The sequence below is a fragment of the Onychostoma macrolepis genome, chromosome 08 (assembly GCF_012432095.1).
Source record: "Onychostoma macrolepis isolate SWU-2019 chromosome 08, ASM1243209v1, whole genome shotgun sequence".
Lineage (NCBI taxonomy): Eukaryota > Metazoa > Chordata > Actinopteri > Cypriniformes > Cyprinidae > Onychostoma > Onychostoma macrolepis.
This window is the reverse complement of record NC_081162.1, coordinates 25,518,385-25,543,024: the sequence shown is the minus strand read 5'-3', so window position 1 is coordinate 25,543,024 and position 24,640 is coordinate 25,518,385. Positions and strand designations below refer to the sequence as shown.

At 34.9% G+C, this 24,640-nt stretch overlaps 2 long non-coding RNA genes across 2 annotated transcripts; both read left to right on the top strand.

Annotated features, from left to right (window-relative positions):
• The first annotated feature begins 3,900 nt into the window (after window positions 1-3,900).
• LOC131546052 (uncharacterized) lies at window positions 3,901-6,384 on the top strand. Its single transcript, XR_009272595.1, has 5 exons — window positions 3,901-3,956; window positions 4,342-4,380; window positions 4,558-4,678; window positions 4,789-4,843; window positions 5,765-6,384. It is a non-coding gene; the product is annotated as an uncharacterized LOC131546052 (long non-coding RNA).
• Window positions 6,385-9,027: 2,643 nt separating this feature from the next.
• LOC131546332 (uncharacterized) lies at window positions 9,028-17,453 on the top strand. The gene is made up of 3 exons (XR_009272659.1): window positions 9,028-9,105; window positions 12,826-13,012; window positions 16,783-17,453. It is a non-coding gene; the product is annotated as an uncharacterized LOC131546332 (long non-coding RNA).
• Window positions 17,454-24,640: the final 7,187 nt, after the last annotated feature.

Sequence of the window (24,640 nt, the reverse complement as noted above, 5' to 3'; positions counted from 1 at the left end):
GAACATCTCTAGTAATTTCAAATCAGATTTATGATTATACCTTTGCGCTGACTTATTCAGCCATCAGCGTGACACATCCATTTTGTGAGCTGCATGAAAAATCCTCCAAGGTTACAACAGAAAATGGAATTTGCTCAATGGCATCGCACACTAATTAACCTTATTGTACTAATAAGGATGTTGCTTGAGCTGCATCACTGGCCACCCATGAAGCCGGCGCAGGAAAGCTACCAGTCATTAAGAAAGGTGGCAAAAAGGCCAGTGGACATTTAAGTTATAAAATAGCCACTGGCAGGTTAGGTTGGAAAAAATGAGTTTAATAGCCAAACTATCTGCCATGGTCTTGCAAAAGGAGAGTAATGAAGGCCAGTCATCCATTTCTTTTCTATTCTCAAATAACATTCTTGGATGAGAGGTTTAAATGTGATACTTTAGATAAGAATGAATATAAGCTATTAGATGGAAATGTTATGCATGGACATAAGATAACAACAAACAGCCTTTCCCATATGGAAAAAAAATATTTTCTGGCCAAAATCTATTTTAAATATATCCTAAATGCATGTTGTCAAAGGTTAAGCTCAATGAACTATACTTTTGAAATTAATATATATATATTTTGAATATATATACACACACACATACATATATGCATTAAATAATACATTAATAATCAATAATAAAAAAACAAAAAAAAACAAAGACACAGTAATAGTAACAGTATAGCCTACATTTAGACTTGAGGTCAAACTATATTTATGATTTAATAATATTTAATAGCATTGTTTTTTAATTAACATTGTAAAGTATGATTATTTTATTCACATGTGTTATATGTTCAAATGTGTTACAGACAACAAAGATTTTTTCTTTAAACATGACATATGTGAATTTATTGTCTTGAAGTATATGGAGAGCAAAATATATATTTTTTAATCCTTTAATTTTGTTTTTCTATTTTTAAAATATATCACCCCCACACACATACACACATACATTTTTTTATTTTTTAGAAGATATATATATATATATATATATACATAGAAGGATATTTTAGCAAATACATTTTGTTTGTCATTTTTTGTATATATTGAATTTCATTTATTTTCTTTTTTGGCCATATGGTAATTTACAGTGCACTGAAAAGAAAAAAAAAAAACTATATTTGTAAACCAAGACTTCTGGGATTTTAGACATTTCAATGAGAAAATAGCTATTCAAGTCTCAGAATTAGACTTTCGTTTCAGTCTGAAGGTCGAACAAGCAAAAGGACACTATTTATAAGTAAGGTCCAAAAGGTCATTTCAAGAGACCGTTTTTTAGCAAATCCCATGCAAACCTCATTCCGGACAAACAAACCTTCGCCATTTCTGTCCAGGTGTGTTATCTGTGTTTGTATATGCCTGACAAGTAAATGCCAAAATATGGTTCTGCTCAGCAGGCACCGGATCCGGCGTGGCAGCCATTTAACGCTCCCTCCCCTTCCTACCAGCTGTCAGAAAGACTCCCTCAGTCGTGAAGATACGTTCAGAATAAGAGGAGTGTTTGCGCGAGGTTAAAATGAGCACTCGGCTGTCAGAGTGCAGGGCTCCGTGAGGGAGTTCTGGGTGAAATGCTTTGCTCTACTGTATTCCTCTCCATCGGGTCCCAAAACGGCTCATCCTCCTGCTGTCATTCTGCGTCCGATGGGTCTGTCGGGGGGGACTGACATCTCACAAACATAAACAAGCAAATGATGATGCTGATAATCAACAGCAAGCAGAGAGAAGGAATACAACCACTGCAAAATACATTCTCTACAACTATATTTACTGTACGCATTTGGCAGACGTGTTTATCCAAAGTGGCATTCAAGTTTTATTAGTTCATGCATTCAAAGAATCAAACCATGACCTTGCTCTACTGTTTGAGCTACTAATGACTTTTGTCACGTGGATTGATTTTTATTCAATCTAAAAGATTTTCCACTTTTCATTTTCATTATGTTATATGAAAATATTCTTGGAAACATTTTACTTTTTATAATTTACTTTTTGCTGCTTTTGAAATGCATTTTATTTGCCTCAATATTGCCAATACTTTTTTTTTTTTTTTTAGCAAATTTAGTACTCTTTCAGACAAAGTATATATTAAAATGAAAGAAAAAAAATCAACTTGATATGCTGAAATTAATTTGATATGAAGAAATATGAGACATGTAAAAAGAGTTATAATGAGTAAATGAGACTATGAAAATAAAGGTAAAATAACTTTAGCCGAACATTTCTGTGCATCATTTCCAAAAAAAATATTTTTGAATTGTTTACATTTATGGTAAAATACTATGATAAAATACTTTGATGATACAATATATAAAATAGCTATGAAATTCTTATTAGCAACAGTCCAAAGAAAAATGAAATTTCCACCAGAAAAGTGACCCCCATGACATTTTAGAAGAAAATACTGAAAAACAGTACTAGACACATTAAAATATTATTTACATTTAATTGATTTATTGTATTTAGAAACAAAATATTATAGCTTATAAAATACTAGCATGATACATAAAATATAGCTATGAAACTATCATTAACAACAGTCCAAAAATGCAATTTCCACCACAGAATGAATAGTGTTTATTTATTTATTTAATTATTTATTTTGTATTTAGGAAAATAGTAGAACTTATAAAATACAAGCACTATACTATTCAGCATAAAATACTAGCTATGCAATTAGCTTGGCAAGACAGAGGAGTCAAATTAATAAATGAATGAATGAACAAACAAACGAACGAGCTCACAACATTTTAGGGGAAATATTGAAAAATACTACTGACCAAATTTATATATTATTACACTGTAAAAACTAAAGGTGCCTCAAATATCCTTTGAGTACTCGAGGAACTTCAAAATGTAATTTAAGTGCCTCAAAGCTCTTTTTTTCATAATAGGGTTCCTGGAGGAACCATTTCAGTCTTTGCAGTTCTTGCAAGAACTTATGGGATCCTTGAAGCACTTTGTTTCCACTTCTGAGGTTCTGGAGTCACCCTTTCATTACACTGAGACCTCAAAGTGCTCTGGAGGTTCCTGGAGGAACTCAAATTTTTAAAAGGGTTATTGTAAGATCTGTTAACATTGAAATGGTTCCTGGAAGATCTGACTTGTATAAGCCAGCATCTGGAGGAACCCAGAGATTCATGTGACAGAAATGAAATAGGACTGATTATTATTATTGTTATTATTATTATTATTTACTTTTTTGGAATGGTATGGAACATAATCACTTTTGTGGCACTTGGCATGTGAAAACAAAAAACTTGGGCATGATTAGAAAAGACTAAATAGTCTTACAAATTGTCAAAAAAGGGACATGCAAAATACAAATCAGCCAGGTATATCTAAAATTATGTCTGAAAACACTGTTTTCAGCAATAGGGAATATACACATATAAGGCCATACAGGCAGTGGCTACACCATGGTATTACAGATTATTTTCTTTATTTCTTTCTGTCAGATTGCACTTTTATGCCTCCATTTGTTGGATTTTAAATACTTTTGTTGTATAACTGAAATACTGCAATAACTGAAAAATAGTTTTTAGTTTAGAAACAAATGTAAAATTATTTGAAGGTAGATATTGTTTTCCTGAAACTTTAAAGCAAACATTAAAATATTATTGAACTAAATATGGCTCAACACATTGATTTCATTAAAAATACACTAATTATAACAATCAGTACAAGTGTAATATTTAGAATTTTTATTTCCCTAATGAAATAAGTTTCAATTATTCAGAAATAATTGTTTAACAATTAATATAATAAAAAAGTATGCTGTTGTCAAGAAGAAGAAAATGTCCTCGCGCATCTGCTGTCTGCTCGCGCGCGCGCAAGTGCGATTTCAAATACAAAGTATCATCATTAACGGTTCCTCTCCTCAAACAACCACAGCGCAGGACTGTCTAACAAAAGGTGAGTAAATTCTCCAAAATAAATATACAGATTTACTATTCGTACACAAATTTATGTACTGACACGCTTAACTGTATGTTTTTATATTTAAATGTTTGTTGTTTACCATTTTAACCGCTAATTTAATAGCCGCGATGCTAGCTATCATAATGAACTTCGTGGGACGAAATGGAGAGTATTAAATCACAAACGGCGATTTTTAGTCAGCTTTGTTCATTATATTCACTTTTAGTCATTGTAACTCTGTTCTTTTCTGAACTAATTTGTTGTCGTTTACGTTTGTTAATCGTTACCCATCCATGTTACATGTAGACTATCTAATAGCTTATTTTTCGATTCATTTAACTTACAGAAAAAAACAGTTTTTGTCCTTTTCTCTCCTCAGAACCTATACATTTAACAGGGTTCACTGAGCAGCACTAATGTAAGTAGACCTATTTTTTATTTTTTTTACTTTGAAATAACTGAAATAGTGTTTCAGAGTGAGGCCTAACATTAATCCAAAATTATATATGAATCCAGTCTTATATACAATATTAATGTTACACTGAATTGAATTAAAGAGTTTATAATTTATGTTTTCTTTTGTTTTGTTTTTTAGCAGTTAATGAAGACGTTGTATGATTCATGAATATGGCTCTGTAGTGGACTGCTGGAGCTGCTGATGTCTGTTGCTGGCTGACAATAAAGTGATCTCTTTGGACTTACCTCATCTTTTGAAGGTGTGTAAATAAGTGAACAATTGAGGAGAAACATCAGAAACCGATCTAAAACATTCAATTACTTATAGTTTATATATTTTATTTTTTTTCCACTTTTATTTTCTTCTAAGAAATCCGAGCCTTGCTCCTGATCCTGCTGTGCTGGACGGTATATGATTAATTGAGGTAAGTCTGAGTTTGTGCATTTTGAGGTTTACACACACACATATACATACATATACATATATATATATATATATATATATATATATATACACATACACACACACACACATATACACACAGGTGCATCAAAAAAAAACAAATTAGGATATCATGAAAAAGTGTTTTTTTGTAACTTATTTCAAAAAGTGAAACTTTCATATATTCTAGATTAATTACATGTAAAGTAAAACATTTCAAAAGTTTTTTTTTTTGTTTGTTTTAATTTTGATGATTAGAGCTTACAGCTCAAGTCAAAAATCCAGTATTGGATTGCTGCAGTTAAAGCTATTGCTATTCAAATCATCAATCTTATTGTCTCTAGCAAAACAAATCATTACAGCTCCAAGTGAACCATGTTCGACAGCTCACCAAACTATTGTTCAGGCTTTAATGTGTGTTGCTGCAGACACCCGGAATTTGTACTGTAGGGATGGTCATTTAATTCAACTAAAATGTAAATATTTTTGGCTTTCGTGATCTGTAAGCTGTAATCATTAAGATTAAAACAAAAAATTTTTTTTTAAATGTTTTACTTTACATGTAATGAATCTAGAATATCTGAAAGTTTCAGTTTTTGAAACAAGTTACAGAAAAAAATTGAACTTTTTCACGATATTCAAATTTTTTTAGATGCACCTGTGTACAGTATATATACATACACACGAACACATACATACATAAATACATTCAAATATACATACACTGTGTGTTATTGCAATAGATATTGCATTGAACTAGTCCACAACCATTAATCAGTACGCTAATATAACAAAATACTCATTTTAAAGATACTCTGAATAAAACCATGTGCTAAATGAATAAATGTCAATATTTTGTTATTAAATTTTATGTAAATCCCTCCTTTTTCAACGAACTACACAGAATCTTACACTAACTGTGGTAATGGAGACCCATTTGGTGAGAGCAGCACAGCAGATTTTCCTGATGGTGAGGAGCTACTTGCTGACGAACCCACCAACATGATTTCACCTTATAAGTGCCTTTGTTCTATTCAACATTATACAGAAAAGCTTTTAAACGTACAGCAAAGTGTACTATTTTTCTGCTGCATTTGTTGGGTATTCAAGAGGAGATCATCAAGCTACCTACAGCTGTCTTGAGGCTTATCAATTTCTTAAAATTTCCTGTGTGAATTTTCCCAATCTGTGACCTCCATTTAGAACAAGAAAGAATGTTATCGTTGACTGCGATGTACATTAAATTTGCTCATTTGAATTGTACTATTTTTGAAGTATGATTGTTTTAAAGTTCTAAGATATTTGAGTCACATTTATTTGTTTATGGTTTTGTCAAGGTGTAAGTTTTATTTATTTTTTATTTATAACAATATTAACACCGGTGTTCCCATGAATTTGATTGTGATGTGCAGTATTGATTATTTATTTGAAACTTCTATGGATGTTGTTGTTAATCAATAAACAATGTTTGATATGTATTCATTTTAGTTTTTCTGTTTGTTTATTAAAATAATTAAATGTCAATAGCAGGAACAATAAACTAGAGGGAGGGAGAGGGGAACAGATATTAAAGAACTGAAATTGAGAAATGGTGCCTGGAAGCACCAAGGTGGTTCCTGACCATTCTTAATAAAAGGGTTCTTCCAGGAACCGTTAAAAGTTCCTCAGAGAACCACCCCTTTTTAAAGGGTGCCTAGAGGCTTTACAGAGGGTTCCGCCACAGTGGCGAAGTGAAGAACCCCAAAAGGTGCCTCCAGGAACCTTTAGTTTTTACAGTGTACATTGTTTAAATTTATGATAAAATTATATTATAAAATACCAGCTATTATAAAATACTACCATGATGCATAACATAATAGTTATGAAATTAGCCTTAGTCAAAATTCTAAAGTCACACACAGAGATATAGTGATATGTTTTAATGACATTTTAGGGAAAATATTGGACACCCACAAATGTGTTTTAAGTGGAATCAGTGTAAAAAAACAACAACAACAACAACAAAAAAACACTCATAGTACAAGTTTATATGTTGTGTAATCACAGCCACTTGACTGCGAATCTGCACATTTACCCACTGACCTACAAGCTCCAAGACTAGTGGATGACCGATGTAGTGATAACGTTTAAATGAATAATGTTCAGAGGTGGGTAGAGTACCCAAAAACTGTACTCAAGTAAAAGTAAAACTAATAGTCTGAATAGTTACTTGAGTAAGAGTAAAAAAGTACCGGATAAAAAAACTACTCAAGTAGTTAGTTACTAGTTACTTTGGATCATATACTGCATATAGTATACTTTTATTTAGATATATAGATATTTAGATAAAATTTTATATACATACATGCATACATACATATACACACACATATACATATATATATATATATATATATATATATATACACACACACACACACACACACTGCCGTTCAAAATACTTTTAATGTTTTTTTTTAATGTAATTTATTTCAGTGATGCAAATCAGAATTTTTATCAGCCTGATTTATTATCAATGCTGTTCTTTTTTAGCTTTCTATTCATAAAAGAACCCTGAACAAAATGTCACAGGTTCCAAAAAATATTAAGCAGCAAAACTGTTCCCTGTTGAAAAAACAGCATATGCTGGTATGGTATGTTTTGAAGCATGGGATGCTGGTTTGAGCTGATTTAAGCTGGTCCTTAGCTGGTTTATGCTGGTCATGTGCTGGTCCTAAGATGGTCCAACCAGCTCAAGACCAGCACATGATCAGCATAAACCAGCATCCCAGCTTCAAAACATACCTAACCAGCATATGCTGTTTTTTTTTTTTTTTTTCAACAACACTGGTAATAAATCAATATATTTGAATGATTTCTGAAGGATCATATGACTCTGAAAACTGGAGTAACAGCTGATAAAAATTCAGATTTGCATCACTGAATTAAATAAAATTATTTTAAAGTATATTAATTATGTATAATAAATGTATATATGTATATAACCTCTGACACGGAGAAGAGTGAAAACTCCTCACATGACCGCTACAGAACATCTGAACATAACGAAAAAAATGCACTTCTTCCGTCTGTTCTGCAAAATGTAAACAAATGTAGCCTTTATTTCTGAAAGCGTAAATATTGTGAAAATATCAATATTAATTGTCTCCAGGCAAGGCATTCCTCCTGGAACTAACGCGGGTTATCGGGTGTTTATTTCATACTCTCCGACAGCTTATTTAATGAATAAATTATACATTGTATTTAATGTGTAAGGTACATGTACAACAAACTGGCAATGTCATAGTGGTATCGTGTACTGTAATCGAATCTATACCTGTGGAACCGACAGCACACGCGGTGTTCGTCTAATAAAGGTCTTCATAGCTAGCAAACCATAGCCTTTGCTTTCAACTGACTGTTGATCCAAAGCCACGTCTTCACCGCTCTTTCTGTTACAACTCTGAGTGAGAACCGCTTCAGAGGCGACTCAGCGCGTGCGGCAGGGAACTGAACGAATCATTCAAACTGATTCGCGAACCGATTCACTGGTCTGCCAACTGGTTTGATCAAGCCTTCGCACAGAATTGACTCAAAAGAATGAATCGTTCGCGAACGGGCATCGTTCATTGCCCAGAAAAAAAAAGTAGACGGCGCGCTTGGAATAAATTGAAGGATTTTTAACTTGTAATGCATTAAGATAAAGTAATGAGAGGAGCGTCGCCCACAGTAACGAAGTAAAAGTACCGTTTTTACACTAAAAATGTACTTGAGTAAGACTAAAAGTACCCATTTTTAAATATACTCTAAAAGTATTAGTTACCCAAAACATTTACTCAAGTAAATGTAACGAAGTAAATGTAACTCGTTACTACCCACCTCTGATAATGTTAGACATTAAATGTGCTTCTGACACTGTTGTTAAAATGATGTTTGGACATCTTTAACTGGAATGTTCAAATTTGATTTTGGAGTGAGCGAATTCTCTAGTACAGACTGAACACTTGATCAATAAAATGCACAAACAAGCAGTAAAATATCACATTCAGTTGTCTGTGCATAACTTAATACTAAAGAGCCAATCCGTCACCATTCTACAACAGCAAAATCAGCACGTCTGCAAACACCCACCCCACTCCGCAGGACTTTTTAAAACAAAGTGACGCCCTCTGCTTTGCACAGGAAGCTGTCACCGGTCGAGGCTAATGGAGCGTGAGGACTGAGACAGATCCACGGCTGCGCAGAAACAGAGAGCAGGAGACACAGGTGCACTGTGGCCACATTCAAATGTGGAGATAATCGTGGAATATGATAGGTGTAAACAAACGCTGTGAAATGCAGGTTTCTTTTTTTTTCTTTTTAAATAAGAACATTACAAATGTTGGATAACAACATAAATATCAAGAAAGGGGAAAAAAAAAAAAAACACACAAAAGACACAAGTAATACTTCAGGGTAACTTAAAGGAAACATACAAATAAACCCATGCAGCGAATTACCACACAGAATAATGCATCATCAATTTAAAACAATTATTTTAAAGCTTGGGCTATACTACTCCAATAAGTGACAGTTTGTATTCTAGCCCCATTAATCCTTGCAGTGCTGCGTTCTAAACAAACAATGTCAGGTGTGAACCATTGCTGTATAATTGTTTTTTTAGCAGCAGTGAAACCAGACATTAACAATCTTCTCTGAACTAATGTGAAGTTATAGGAAGAATCATCATTTAACAACATAAGACAAGGATCAAGGTCAAACTGCAACTTTGTGATATGTTTTAGTACTTGAGCTACATGTTTCCAAAAATTGGATATAACTAAACAGTCCCAAAACATATGCAAAAAAGTACCTTTAGAGTTATTGTTACACAGACTGCAATTAGGATTTGATGAGAGTTTCATCAAGTATCGCTTATATGGGGTACAATACATGTTGTGTACAGTTTTGAAATGAATAAGTATGTGCAAGGGGTTTTGGAGGCAAGACAAAGATTTGACCAAACTGTATTCCAAATTCCAATCAGGACTGTAGCCCAACCATGGAAGTTCTCTCTCCCACACAGCCAATATCTTCAGGGACATATATGAACATTCAGGTATTTGCTTATAGATCAAGGACTGTGCCCTGAATTTTTCCAGTATTTTTGAACCACTTTAACAATGGGTGATCATCTAGGCTAGAATTCCAGGGTACCCCATATGCTTTCATTGCAGACCTTAACTTCAAATAGATAAAAAAAGGAGGTACCTGGCAAGGAGTAATCTGCCTGAATATCCTGAAATGTGCGCAGTCCACTACCATTGAGTATATCACCAAATGTGAGCACACCTCTTGAGGACCGGGGGTAAATGAAAGGCTGATTGCCAGATAATAGGCGGGCATTATTCCAGAGAGGAGACTGACGTGAGATTTTTTTAATGTGACCGGTAATCTTTTCTGCATTGAACCAAGCTTTTGAGGTAGTTGCAATAATATTTCCAAACTTCTGATGTAAACTTCTTGAGCCAACACCAATAAAAGGCAAGTCTTGAAGTCTATGGGGAAGAACACGGTCAGACTCAATGCTTCTCCAGGGTACTTTAGAGTGAGTGTCCACCCAGACACGCATGGCCCTAATTTGGAAAGCACGGTAGTAAAGCATTAAATTAGGAAGAGCAAGGCCGCCGCTGTAGTACTGAAAGACTGACTCTAGGACGCTTACCGGCCCAGATGAATTTAGAGATTAATGAATTCATTTCTTTGAAAAATTTTGGAGGAGGAAAACAAGGGAGCATGAAAAATAAAAAGTTAACTCTGGGTAAAATGTTCATTTTAACCGTGCTAATTCTAGCTTGCATTGACATTTTTAAGTTGTCCTACCTCTGTATGTCCCGCTTAATTTTCTGACTAATTTCAGAAAAATTAGTCTGAGCAATCCTAGGCAGAGAATCAGTGATTTTAATACCAAGATAGGTGCATGAATTAGCAAAGACAAGGCCACTAGATAAAGCGGTTGCTTTAGTAATGCTATTAAGTGCCATTAAGGATGACTTATCCCAATTTATTTTATAACCAGACATAGTGCTAAATTAGTTGAATAAATGCAAGACCTCTGGTAGAGAGGTGTTTAATTCTGAGAGATAAAGCATAATGTCATCAGCATACAATGAGATGTAATGATGTGAGTTGTTGATAGTTATAGGTGTTATTGTTTGGCTTTGTCTAAGAGCTTGTGCGAGGGGTTCTAGTGAAAGTGCAAATAAAATTGGTGATAAGGGACAACCTTGCCGGCAACCTCTTTGAAGTGGGAAAGGTTGTGATTGACAGAACCCCGTAGTTACAGAAGCAAAAGGACCTTTATATAACAATTGTATAATATTTAGGAACTTGAGACCAAATCCAAATCGCTCCAGAACAGCCCATAGATCAAATGCTTTGAGAGCGTCTAAAGAAAAGATGGCGGAGGTAGCATTAGTAGTCTGAGCGTGATCAATAATGTGTAATAGTCGGCGTATGTTATCTGATGCTAAACGGCCCTTCAAGAAGCCAGTCTGGTCATAATGAATCAAATTGTCAATATATGGTTCCAATCGTAAAACCAATGCCTTGGCTAGGATCTTGACATCAGCTGATATCAGAGATATTGGACGATAACTAGAACAACTTAGTGGATCTTTGTCTTTTTTAAGCAACAGGGTAATGATGGCTACATTTTGATCTCTATGAAGTGTACCGTGATCAATGGCATAATTCATAGACTTCAGAATTAGGGGGCCCACAATATCCCAGATAGCTAGATAGAGCTCCGGAGGAATTCCATCAGGGCCAGGTGATTTACATTTCTGCAAGAGTTTAGCTGCATTGTGGAGTTCCTCCAGTGTTAAAGGAGCATCCAGTGATTCTTGAGCAGATATTGGTAAAGTGGGAAGATTCAAGTGACTGAGAAAATCACTACATTCTCCTCTATCAAGAGAGACCTCAGACGAGTACAACATAGAGTAAAATGATCTAAACTCATCATTAACAGCCTTTGGATCCGTAGTAACTTCACCAGAGCCATTTTTAATAATGTCAATGCTGGCTTTAGATTCACACTCTTTGAGTTTCAGTGCAAGTAATCTGCTAGGCCTATCTGCATTAAAATAGTATTTTTGCTTTGTTCTATGAATGATAAACTCAGCTTTGGATATAGATAGAGAAGCATACTCTGCTTTTAATAAAGACATCCCCTGATTAAGCTTATCGGAAAAAGCATGAGCCAGTTGACGTTCTAGATCATGAATCTTTTTTTCTAGCTCCTCAAATGAAATGCAGGTTTCTTTAAAGGCGAGATGTGTGCTTTACAGAGCATCAATTACATTTACAGCAACTCCAGCCCACAGTAAATAAAAACAGACACATTATGAACAAATTTATACATGAAGAGACACTGCAGCTGCAGTCTGTCTGCCTACTAATCTAAAAAAAAACAAAAAAAAAGATCTTCAAACTTTCCATTAAAATCAGCAGGTGGATGATTCTGTTTTTTGCACAAGAAAGAAAACTCTGAGATCTTCCTCTACACACTAGAATTAAACTGCCAAGGAGGAACATCTAAAACATCTGCCAATCTATTGAATGCAATGCGGACGGACATACACCAGGGTTCTTGTCATGCAAACAAAAGCCAAGAAAATGTTTTCAACACATTTTACACATCAAATGGCCAATCAGAGCCTTCTCTCCAATGTATCTTGCTTTTCAGATGCTTCTTCTCCAGTTCCTCCAAGACAAACTCATCTGAGCTACACTAACCACATTCATTTTAAGGCTCATTTTACAAAATATTTTGGTTCTGGTTTTATCTCTTTTGAAGGAATAGTTATTTTACTAGAATATTTCTAGTAACTTTTTTCACTGGAGAAGCAATATTATTGGATAGAGACGTGTGTTTTAGTCTGAAAAACAGTAGTTTGAAGCTAAAAATGTCTTATTGTTGGATTTTTTTTTCTTACAAACATGCAGATTTTCGCTTCATAAGACATTTATTGAAGGACTGGATTATTTGTGACGTTTTTATCAGCTGTTTGGACTCTCATTCTGACGGCACCCATTCACTGCAGAGGATCCATTGGTGAACAAGTGATGCAATGCTATACATTTCTCCAAATCTGATCCCATAAAGAAACAAACTCTACCACTTGGCATGAGGGTGAGTGAATTTTACATTTTTTATTTTTTGGGTGAACTATTCCGTCACAGGATTTTAAAAGAATCATCTGAGACTTAAATGTGGGGTAAGTGATTTCTGGTAGCCAATGTTGATATTTGAAATCACCAAAACAAACACGCCCCTACCCCAAAAGGGTCTCGCCCCTATTTTGATAGCTCTGCCCCACACATAAGTAAGCAACCCAGGCAACGATTAGTCCTGTGAAACAAAGCAAAACCAATGTTACCTATCGAGAAGAAAGCCTTTAAACCTTTAAAGGTGGGGTATGTAATTTTTCAAAAACTGAGTCGGGCCCAGTATCAAAACAAACTTGTAGCCAATCAGCAGTAAAGGGCGTGTCTACTCATGATCCGGACTGCGGAGGAGAGAGCACTCAGTGCACATGACGGACATTAGCCGAGCCGAGCGACGACAAAAAACAAAGAGAAAAACATCTGTAGAACAAAACAAAGCTTACGCTGTGTGTACACCGGACGCTGTGCCGCTCCGCAACAGCTAAAGTCTGTCTACACTGGACACGACAAAGCGACTGTTGAAAATCATTTAAAATTTGTGTCAATATGTCACAAATAGAACGCGGCAGCGGTCGGGGATTTGTCATGTTGCGGGGGGGCTTCCAGTGTAGGCAACATCACTGATTATGATGAGTTGCAGCACCGCTCGCGTCCGGTGTAGACACGGTGTTACGATAAGGCAAGAAGTAGGAGCCGTGTAAATATCGGACCAGCTTTCCAGCACTGGAGAGAACTCAAGGAGCGTGAAGGCCTGCGATCGGACGCCGAGGTTGCTTTGTTTCTTCTCCATAGGTGAGTAACATTGGTTTTGCTTTGTTTCACAGGACTAATCATTGCCTGGGTTGCGTACTTATGTGTGGGGTGGAGCTATCAAAATAGGGGCAAGACCCTTTTGGGGTAGGGGCGTGTTTGTTTTGGTGATTTCAAATATCAACATTGGCTACCAGAAATCACTTACCCCACCTTTAATATTTTTGAATGATATAAAACATAGGTTTTGCATGACAGCAGTGCCTAATGTGTTTTGTTGTTTGTTTTGTTTTGTTTTTCAATCCAAGTTGTCGATAAAAACTTTATCAAAGGAAGGTTAGTGATGCAACCTTAGATCAACCATCTCGTTTTCTCTATAGTACATTTGGAGATTTAGTTGAGTCAGTCCATGAAATCACAATGTCCTAAATTCAACTTGAGGATTTATTTTTAGGAATATTTAATCTACTAAGAGAAAATACCAAAGTGAGTGGCATGAGGCAACCTTTTGTGCTCTTTTGTACTGGCAATGTATTCTTCAACTAATGCTTTTTCAAATTTATAAAATGTAAAATGACAACAATAATAATGTTAATGATGTCAATTACATTAAAATGGGTTAATGTTAATGTAATTATTTTATTGTATTTATGTTTTATATTACATTTTTTTAAATAAAACAAATCCAATTATTTGCAGTCTCTTTTTCTGTTCTGAAGTTGGTTTGAGATGCCAAAGACAAATTAGCAGTTCAATAAAGAGTCTGACTGTCTATCTATAATCCATCTGAATAACAAAATTGTGTTCTGTCTTATAGGCTTACTGTATGTAATTTCAAATATTTCTTACGCAGGCGGAAGAAAAATGACACTCATTCGAGCCGCTCTTCTTAAAGGTCAGGTTCAAATCTGTGACCATGAAAGCTTTTCATAACAAACTCTTAACCATGACGGCAGTGCTAGAGACTGAAAACACAGTGAGTGCTGTTGGGACACGTCTAATCAGTCCTGGAGCCTCCATGTAATTACTCTGGGACTGCTGTACCTCATTCCTGTGGCCTTGTTGAAGACTGCGGCCCTCCGTTTGGGGTAGATGGGGAAATGATTAAAAGGGCTTTTTGTGCTCTATGGAGCAAAGCTAAATCAATCCACATTGATGTATCACCAGGGTGTAATTAGCATGAGTCTACAGAGCAAAGCCGATAATTTAGGTTGATGTGAGCAGGTGTGCCCCATCTGAACACATGTCTATGAAGAATGGCCTCTACCTCCGAATCTACATACATTACTACTTCTTTGTGCTAAGACCATGCCTCGGCACCCCTCAGCTGGGTTATAAACCTGCTCTCGGGGTGCGTAAACGCACCATAGTCACCATCTTAACTGACTACAAAGACTTTAGTTTGAAAGGAAATGCAGAATATTTCGCCATGTTCCTTGTTTTCGGCTGTTATACTGAATCCCAATTGGGAGATAGTTTTCAAAAGGAAAACAATATATTTGAGTGTATGAACTCAATACTATAGTGTATACTATAGCGTATACAGGGCTGGGCATTATGGCCAAAAATATCTTCACAGTATTTTCCCATACGCTACAAATATTATGATATTCATTTACACTGAGAAAAAAAAACAAACAAACAAAAAAAAAAAACAATTATGGTGAAAATATTTAACTCCCTATAACACATTGAATTAAATGTGATTAATTAATTCATTCATTCCTTCATTTTTTTTATTTATATATATGTATGTATGTATGTATGTATGTATGTATTTTGTATTTTTTTATTGTTTGTTTGTAAAACATAGTCAATGCAAGTAATCTTATTTGCAACTTTAAAAATATATTTTTTACAGTGTATAATTAATGGGGAAGAAAATATGGGGTATAAACATTACAAGAATACATTAAGGAGTGTACAAGCCTGCAAAACTGCGCAGTATCTCAAAAATGTAATTATTAAATTAATCTGATCTCTCTCTCTGTTGCTATTTCTCTCGGTCTCGCTGTCGAAGTAACCATGGCAACGGATAGCGTATCCTGCTAATATGGCGGCGCCTTCCCGAAATGCAACGCAGAGTGAAAAGACTGTGACGTAATCATCATTCTCTATTATTCCTTACATATGATATCGATATTTATCAAATTAATCTTTCAAAATTAAATCAAGTGAAAATATAACAATTCATTTACAACAAAACATTACATATTTTTGTCAAATAAGATGCTGCACAACAGAACTGAAAAATATTAAGGAAAATTTAAATGTATTGGTCATATGATATTCCTTAAAAATTATATTATTATTACTACTACCACAATAGTTATATATTTCTGCTTTTTTCCCCCCCGGTGTTTTGCTAACCTTGTGGACTTGCCTTTAACCAGCTTTTGGAAACTGCACAAAACGCAGTTGGGCTAGATTTAATTTCCATTCAAGGCAACCATATTTTTTGGGATGAAACGACTTCATTCACACGGAGACATGCAGACATATTAGCAACATGCATTGACTGGCTACTTTCGCATTTATTTCTGATGTATGATGTTGGCTGTTAGAATAAATCATATCAAATTAAAATGTGTAAAGCTTATCGCTATCGATATAAATTTTTATCTCTATACAATATTGTTTATCGCCCAGTCCTAGTAGAACAGCGGTGATCGCTCACTATTCTGACCACTTTGGTATTCTTCAGCTGTTGCTACTCACAATGATAGTCAACTTATGCAGTAGGTAAGCATTCGTTTTAGTTGCTAAATTGTATGAAATGGATGTTTTTAGTACCAAGAATGTGCATTGTATTTGTATTTGTAAAGAAACATTATTTGTAAGTGAAAACAGAACCTTTTTTTACGCTTTAAAACGCCTCCTCAAGCAATCAAAACAAAGCATTATTTTTGCAGTGAATTATTTATATCACTTGTATTCTGTTTATTTGTAATGCATTGTTTTTCTTGGGTTTCACGGATCGCACAGGAAAGCCAGAGACGTCAGGGGAGTGTTGCCGCTGTAGGAGGTGTGCGGCGAAAGCAATGTTCAAGGAGCAACACAGAAACATACTCACATTAGTGCTGTTGCCAGGGAGATTGATAGTCCCCGTAGAAATGTGGCTGGCAGTAATCAAGGATGTGATGTTCCCGCATGCTAGAACAACACTGAAATCACAGAGGGCAGAGAAACACAGCATTATGTGGCTACAGCGGTGCTTTTCTTTGGGTTTGACTCAGTTGAGGGTGCTGTAGGGACGGTATGATTTCATTCCTTTACTGCCGGATGATTCAGATGCACTTGTACTGTAATGCTCAAACAATTCATAAATACTGGAAATCATTATTTATGGGCACATTTCACACATGGTGGCAGATTTGTTTTTATTGTTTTTCCAGTAAAAATATATAAACTTGTAAAAAAAAAAAGATCTAACCTAAAATAACATTTTGCTTTTAAAAACAAAATGCATTCACTTGAGAAGCAAAACTGTGTAAGAATTTCTTCTGAGAATATAGTGGCAATTAGGTGTATGTCCTTACCACACTGGCAAATTGTTGTTCTTGTTTTAGGTATAAAATTATTTCTTTGTATTCTTCATGCTCTTCTTCATATTCTTAGTCTTTCTTGTATTCATCTTCATATTCTTCTTAGTGTTCCTCTTCAAATTCTTTGTATTCTTCATACTGTATGCTTCTTGGTATTCCTTTGTCTTTTTCTTCGCATTCTTCTCTATCGTATTCTTCATCATATTCTTATGTATATATATATTATGTATGTATATATTATTTGTATTCATTCGCATATTCTTTTTCATATTCTTTGTATTCTACTATTCTTATTTGTATTCTTTGTATTCTTCTTTTTCATATTCTTCTTCCTCTTTATATTTACATTTTTTTGTATTCTTCTTCATATTCTTCTTTTTCATATTGTTTGTATTCTTATTTTTCTTTGTATTATTTATCATATTCTTCATATTTGTTGCATATTTTCTTCATATTCTTCTTTGTATTATTTGTAATTTTCTGTGTATTCTTCATATTCTTCTTTGTTTTCTTAATATTCTTTTATGTATCCTTTGTATTTTTCATATTATTTGTATTCTTCATATTCTGCTTTAATTATTTGTATTCTGTTTATATTTAATGTAAAGAAAACAAGTTTACAATGACGTAAAAAACAAAACAAAACAAAAAACCTTGTATATTGTCTATGCAGATTCTCATTTAAAAAAAAAATCGATTTCATATAACTAAATGCTTTAAAAAAATACAAATTTTTTTTTTTTAAATTTCTATGTATTGCTTACGCATTTTATCTATATATGTCTGATGCAAATTCTCAAGTATATTAATCTTGTCTGAAGGATGTTTAGGTATATTTTCTGAGAAACAAAGATAATGTTTTGCAGTGCATGGCGGTCTCTTTCTGTACTGGGGATTTTTTTATTTATTTATTTTTTAACTTATTGAACTTTTAGCATGACTACATGATTTCCAAATGCTCAGTCAATTGCTCTGTTGAAAGTCTTAGGTCTTAACCTTTAAACACATCAAAACATCAGCTTTTTCCTTATTAAATAATAGCTCATATGCAGTTATTTGTTATGTCACGATTCATGTTGATATATGAATGAAGGGGTTTAAGAGTATGCAATAGATTGGAGGGGTCTAATTATCCTTGAGCAGATGGCAGCCCTCCAGAGGTCAATAGACTAGATGGGTCTTTTGATTAGACACATGATGCAGAAATCACTAAATATCCCACAATGTTTAGGGGCCATGCGGAAAATCAACAAAGCCAATGAGTTCATGAGGGCGCGTGTTTTATGCGTGCTTAACATTAATCTTGATCTTCATGGCACACTGGTGATGTATTTTAAAGTTACAGTCACATTTATTGATTTTATGGCACGGACAAGAGCAGAACAGCATTTGAAGTATGAGATAAAAAAAGTCCATATCTGGCTTTTTCTGCAAAGCTGATCTGCCCATATTTTATTGCTCAGAGGTTGCTCGATCATAGGGGACAAAATGGAGTTAATTTCATTAAGTATCAATTTTAATGTTAATATTCTATTATTCAAATACTTATGCACAGAGTCCACAGGAACAAAAAAATAAAATAAAAATTGGACCGTCAAGTCAGACTTAAATGTTTGTGTTTAATTGCATTGGATAAAATATCAAATACAACTAAAATAGATTATTAAATATCAAAAAAGTGTCTGTATCTGCACTGAAATATACATACAATTAGGTTCATATATATTTGGACACTGACACAATTATCATAATTTTGGCTCTGCATACCACCAGAATAGAATTAAAATGAAACAATCAAGATGAAATTGAAGTTGAACAAAAATAAAACATAAAATGCTTTGGAATTACAACCATTTTTATACACAGTCCCCCCATTTTCAGGGGCTCAAATTGTAATTGGACAAATAAATATAATCATAAATAAAATGTTCATTTTTGTTGAGAATCCTATGCAGGCAATGACTGCATTAAGTCTGGAACTCATGGACATCAGCAGAGACTGGGTTTCCTCCTTTGTGATGCTTTGCCAGGCCTTTGCTGCAGCTGACTTCAGTTGTTGTTTGGTTGTGGGTCTTTCTGCCTTTAGTTTTGTCTTCAGCAAGTGATGAATGTGCAATCAGGTTGAGATCAGGAGATTGACTTGGCCACTGCAGAATATTCCACTTTTTTCCCTTCAAAAACTCCTGAGTTGCTTTTGCTGTATGTTTTGAGTCATCCTCCATTTGTACTATGAAGCACTGTCCAATCACCTTTGCTGCATTTGGCTGAATCTGGGCAAACAGTATCTCTATACACTTCAGAATTCATCCAGGCTGCTTCTGTCCTCTGTCACGTCATCAGTGAACACCAGTAACCCTGTGCCACTGGAAGCCATGCTCATGCATCACACTGCTCCACCATGTTTCACAGATGATGTTGTATGCTTTGCATCACGAGCTGTTCCAAGCCTTCGCCATATTTTTTTCTTCCCATCATTCTGGTACAGGTTGTATATATATATATATATATATATAGCTTAAACATCAGCTTACAAGTCCAAATCGCATCTGAGCTGCAGAACCGCAGTGCACTTCATCTTCCCATTTATCATTAGCAGTGAAAGGTGCTCTCTTCAAAAAGAATGAACTCACAGAACTTCTCTAGTGGCATTTCACTGAAGTCATCATCATTGCTTTCATGATTTACCTTTCCTTAATAATTACAGTGTTGGAGGCAGTAAAATCAGGCCTCATAACTTCATGTTCTGCATCATAAAACAAAGTTAATCTTGCCGCACAGGCCCATTATTGGGCATCAAAGCTCGCGGCGAGGCATTGCCGGCTGATAATTGTATTTGTTGCATGGACTCAGTAAAGGCCGCCGAGCTGTAAGGTGCGAGAAACAGATGCCTGCTCCAGTGTGCCGAGATGCAGCGGAATTAGTTTTCTCCCCCGTGGCCATGATTTGTCAGCTTCTGTGTGGTTTTTAAATAAGAAGTGCGAAAGTGAAACATCTTAGTCTGGCGAGTGTGTGGTCATTGGAGTGCAGGGTGGAAAAATGTGCTGCTCAAACTCTTTAGGGACCTGTACGCTTTTTCAAGGGCTTCCCTGGAGTTTTTGTTGATTGTACGGTTCTCTACAGCACACAACAACATCTTTGTCTCTTCAATTTTCAGCATGAATAATTAAATTCAAAGTGGTTAAAATGTGCAATAAACTTATTTCTGCATGTTGTTACCACTTCTCACCTATTCATTTGAGATGTTTAGTGAGCTCAAAATATTTACAGTGTGGATTAAAGGAATAGTTCACCCATAATGTAAATTTTCTGGAAATGAATTCACCCTCAGGCCATCCAAGATGTAGATGAGTTTGTTTTGTTAATATGAACAGAGAAATTTAGCATTCCATCACTTGCTCACCAGAAGAATACGCAGTGAATGGGTGCCGTCAGAATGAGAGTCCAAACAGTTGATAAAAACAAGAAATCAACACCACTCCAGTCCATCAATGAATGTCTAGTGAAGTGAAAAGCTGCATGTTTCTAATAAACAAACCCATCATTAAGAGATTTTTAAATTTAAACCATTGCTTCTGGACAAAATACCAGTCATTTTCAATATTAACATTTTCACCAGTGGAAACATCCATCCCCTCTTGTTCTCTCACATCAAAATCCATCAACATATTTGTTTAGAGCAGATTTAGACTGCTTTGGATTGTAAACAGTGCTTGATCTGTGCATATTTATCTCCTGATTCAGATTTGTTTGTTTTTTTCAATGAAGAAAGCAATAATATGGATTATGGTCGTCTAGTTTGATTGGAAGCAAAAGTTAAAAACGTCAATGATGGATTTGTTTCTTAAAAATATGCAGCTTTTCACTTCACAAGATGTTAATTGATGGACTGGAGTGGTCTGGATTATTTTTCATATTTTTATCAGCTGTTTGGACTCTCATTCTGACGGCACCCATTCACTGCAGAGGATCCATCGGTGAGCAAGTAATGTAATGCTAAATTGCTCTAAATCTGTTTTGACAAAGAAACAAACTCATCTACATCTTAGATGGCCTGAGGGTGAGCAAATTTTCAGCAATTTAATTTTTATTTTTTGTGGGGGAACTGTTCCTTTAACAAACGGTTAATGTTGCTGAAATTGCAATCCTTATTTGCAAAGATTGAAAAACTGCTTCAAATTGTATTCCTGCTAACACATTTCTTCCTGAAGCTGTGGCCGGAGTCACCACGGACAGCTGCGGTTTTCTGCAGGGACCTGATTAGGGCCAAGTCTCTGCTCCTGTGGCATCATGGGACTGCTGTGAAAATGACTAGACCAACATTATTTCCCAACTTTTCAGTTCAGTTACAGTTCCCCAGTAAGAAAACAAGCCCATCCGAACCTTTAGACATTCATTGAGGCCAGCTAATGGGCCTGCTTCTTAAACACTTTTTCTTTGTTGCTGTACAGTATGTGCTTTATTTTGAAAGTTGAATGAGACCAACAGAAATTCCAGTGATGCAACTCCAGATCAACATTCTCCTCATCTCTGTTTCTCAGTGTTACATCGGGAGCTTTAGTTATTGGGTCGGTGCATAAAAGCACAATGGCCTGAATACAACTGGACATTAATCCAGTTTTCAGGAATATTTATTTAAAGAACTAAACAAATAAGAAATAAGAAGTTAAACTTCTGTGATATATTATGATATATGATTATATATATATATATATATATACAATTAATAAGATAATGTTTAATACATGTAATAAGAAAAAAAAAACTATCTATATCTATCCATCCATCCATCCTTTTTTCTGTCTTATTTTCTACTCGTCGCATAGCATTAACAGCAGGTCTGCTCTCCAATTATTAACCTTCATTTGGCCTGTTATTTCCTGCAAGCATCCCATCATGCCTTCCTGCAGAGAGCCAGGGAACCTCCTGTTGGGTGAAAGTGTGTGACCATCATCTGTCACACAATATTTTTAACTGCAAGCTCTGACCTATATCCTCTCTTTCTTCATATGTTACACATTTCAATCTGATACTGCTGATATCTCGACAGTTTTTAGAATTAATTTCTGTTTTTTTTTTCATTCAGTAGATGAAATGTGAAATATCATTTGGCTTCGATATGTCACATCTCATAATAGGTGAGATGTCAGAATAACTGTGCCAGATGTAAATTGTGAGTTCGACTGGAAGTGACATTTATTAAACTGGACTGCAAATGTGGTCAGGAACATATTCAAAAGCTGCTGTGGCGCAAACTAGATTTGAATATTTTCTGAGTGGTGTTTGTCAGTACAAACCTCACCACTACTATGCTATGTGTTGTGTGTGTTGAAACATTGCCTCAATCAATCGCATGAGTGGAAGACAGACAAGAATTTGGTAAACCTACTGGAAAATAACCATTATTTCAGAAATCATACACATTAAATAAGACATATACATATACTGTATATATATACAGTCATGTGAAAAAGTTAGGACACCCTATTGAATTCCATGGTTTTCCTTATCAGGACATAATAAAAAAACTAACTGGTTCTTTCCAGGTCTTAAAATTTGGAAATTACAACCTCAGATGAACAACAACATATGACATATTGCACTGTGTCATTGTTTATTTAACAAAAATAAAACCAAAATGGAAAAGCCATGGGTGACAAAATTAGGACAGCCTTACTGTTAACATAAGAATTAAGAGGGTAAGTAGCAGTCAGGCACTGCTAATCAAATGCCTTAGAAAAATATGGGACAAGTATGGCACGTTTGGAAGGCTTGCCAGAAGAAAGTTTCTTCTTCTTCTCAAAAAAAAGCATGGAAGCACGGTTTAAGTTTTGCACCTGAACAAACCATAAGTCTTCTAAAACAATGTCATTTGAACAGATGAGACCAGAGTGAAGATGTTTGACCATAATGCACAGCAGCACGTTTGGTGAAAACCTAACAAGCATATCAGCACAAACACCTATTACCAAAAGTCACACATGCTGGTGGAGGGCTGATGATTTTGGCTTGTTTTGTAGCCACAGGACTTGGGCATGAACTCCTCTGTATACCAAAGTATTCTAGAGTCAAATGTGACGACATCCATCTGACAGTCAAAGCTTGGCCAAGATTGGGTGATGCAACAGGACAGTGATCCCAAGCACACCAGCAAATCTACAACAGAACGGCTGAAAAGAAAAGAATCAAGGTTCTGCAGTAGCCCAGTCATAGTCCAGAGCTCATCCTGACTGAAATCATGCAGTGAGAGTTGTGCATAAACAAATGCCCTCAAACCTCAATAAACTGGAGCAATGTTGTAAAGAAGAATGGGCTAAAATTCTTCCAGAACGATGTGAGAGACTGCTAAAGTCATACAGAAAATGATTCAAGTTATTACTGCTAAAAAGTGGATCTACAGGCAACTGAATCATAGGGTGTCCTAACTTTGTCACACATGGATTTTTTATCTTGGCTTTGTTTTTGCTAATCAAATAATGACACGGTGTGATGTGTCACGTGATTTTGTTCATCTGAGGCTTTATTTTCAAATTTTAAGACTTTACAAGGACCAGATTTTTACAGAATTTTCCTGATAGAAAACCATGGAATTCAATAGGGTGTCCTAACTTTTTCACATGACTATATATATATATAATTATTATTATTTTTATTTTGCATTTATTAACACTATCGGGCAGGTTTAGGGTTCAGTTCTGGTGTGGCGGTATTTCCAACAAGATCTGTTGCGAAACGTGCAGTAAGGCATATAATATTGGTGTTGCAGTAACGTCACCACAAGTGAGCCTGGATTGGGAAAAATTGTGTAGGATTTACAATTTTCACTCAGGTATTGCTAGTAAATTTCACAAATAATTTGAAAGAAACTATTAAACATACAATTTTGAAGTTTTAAGACTGAATAAGTATTTTCGGTAACACTTTACAATAAGGTTCCATTATTAAACATTAGTTAAAGGACTAAGTAACATGAACTAACAATGAGCAATACATCTTTAGTGTTGTTTATTAAAAATACAACTGCTCATTGTTATCTCATGTCCATTAAATAATAACAGATACAACCGTTGGTTTCATCAGTGTATTAGTAAATGCTAAAATGAACATAAGATTATTAAATACTTTAGAAGTATTTCTTAATGTTAGTTCATGTTAATAAATGTTAAGAAATGGAGCCTTTTTGTAAAGTGTTGCCATACAACCAATAATTTATAGATTATTTATCTAAATATACTAAAGCATAACACCTTATGAAAAATGTACTAAATTTACAAATGGATAAATATTAAATATATATATAT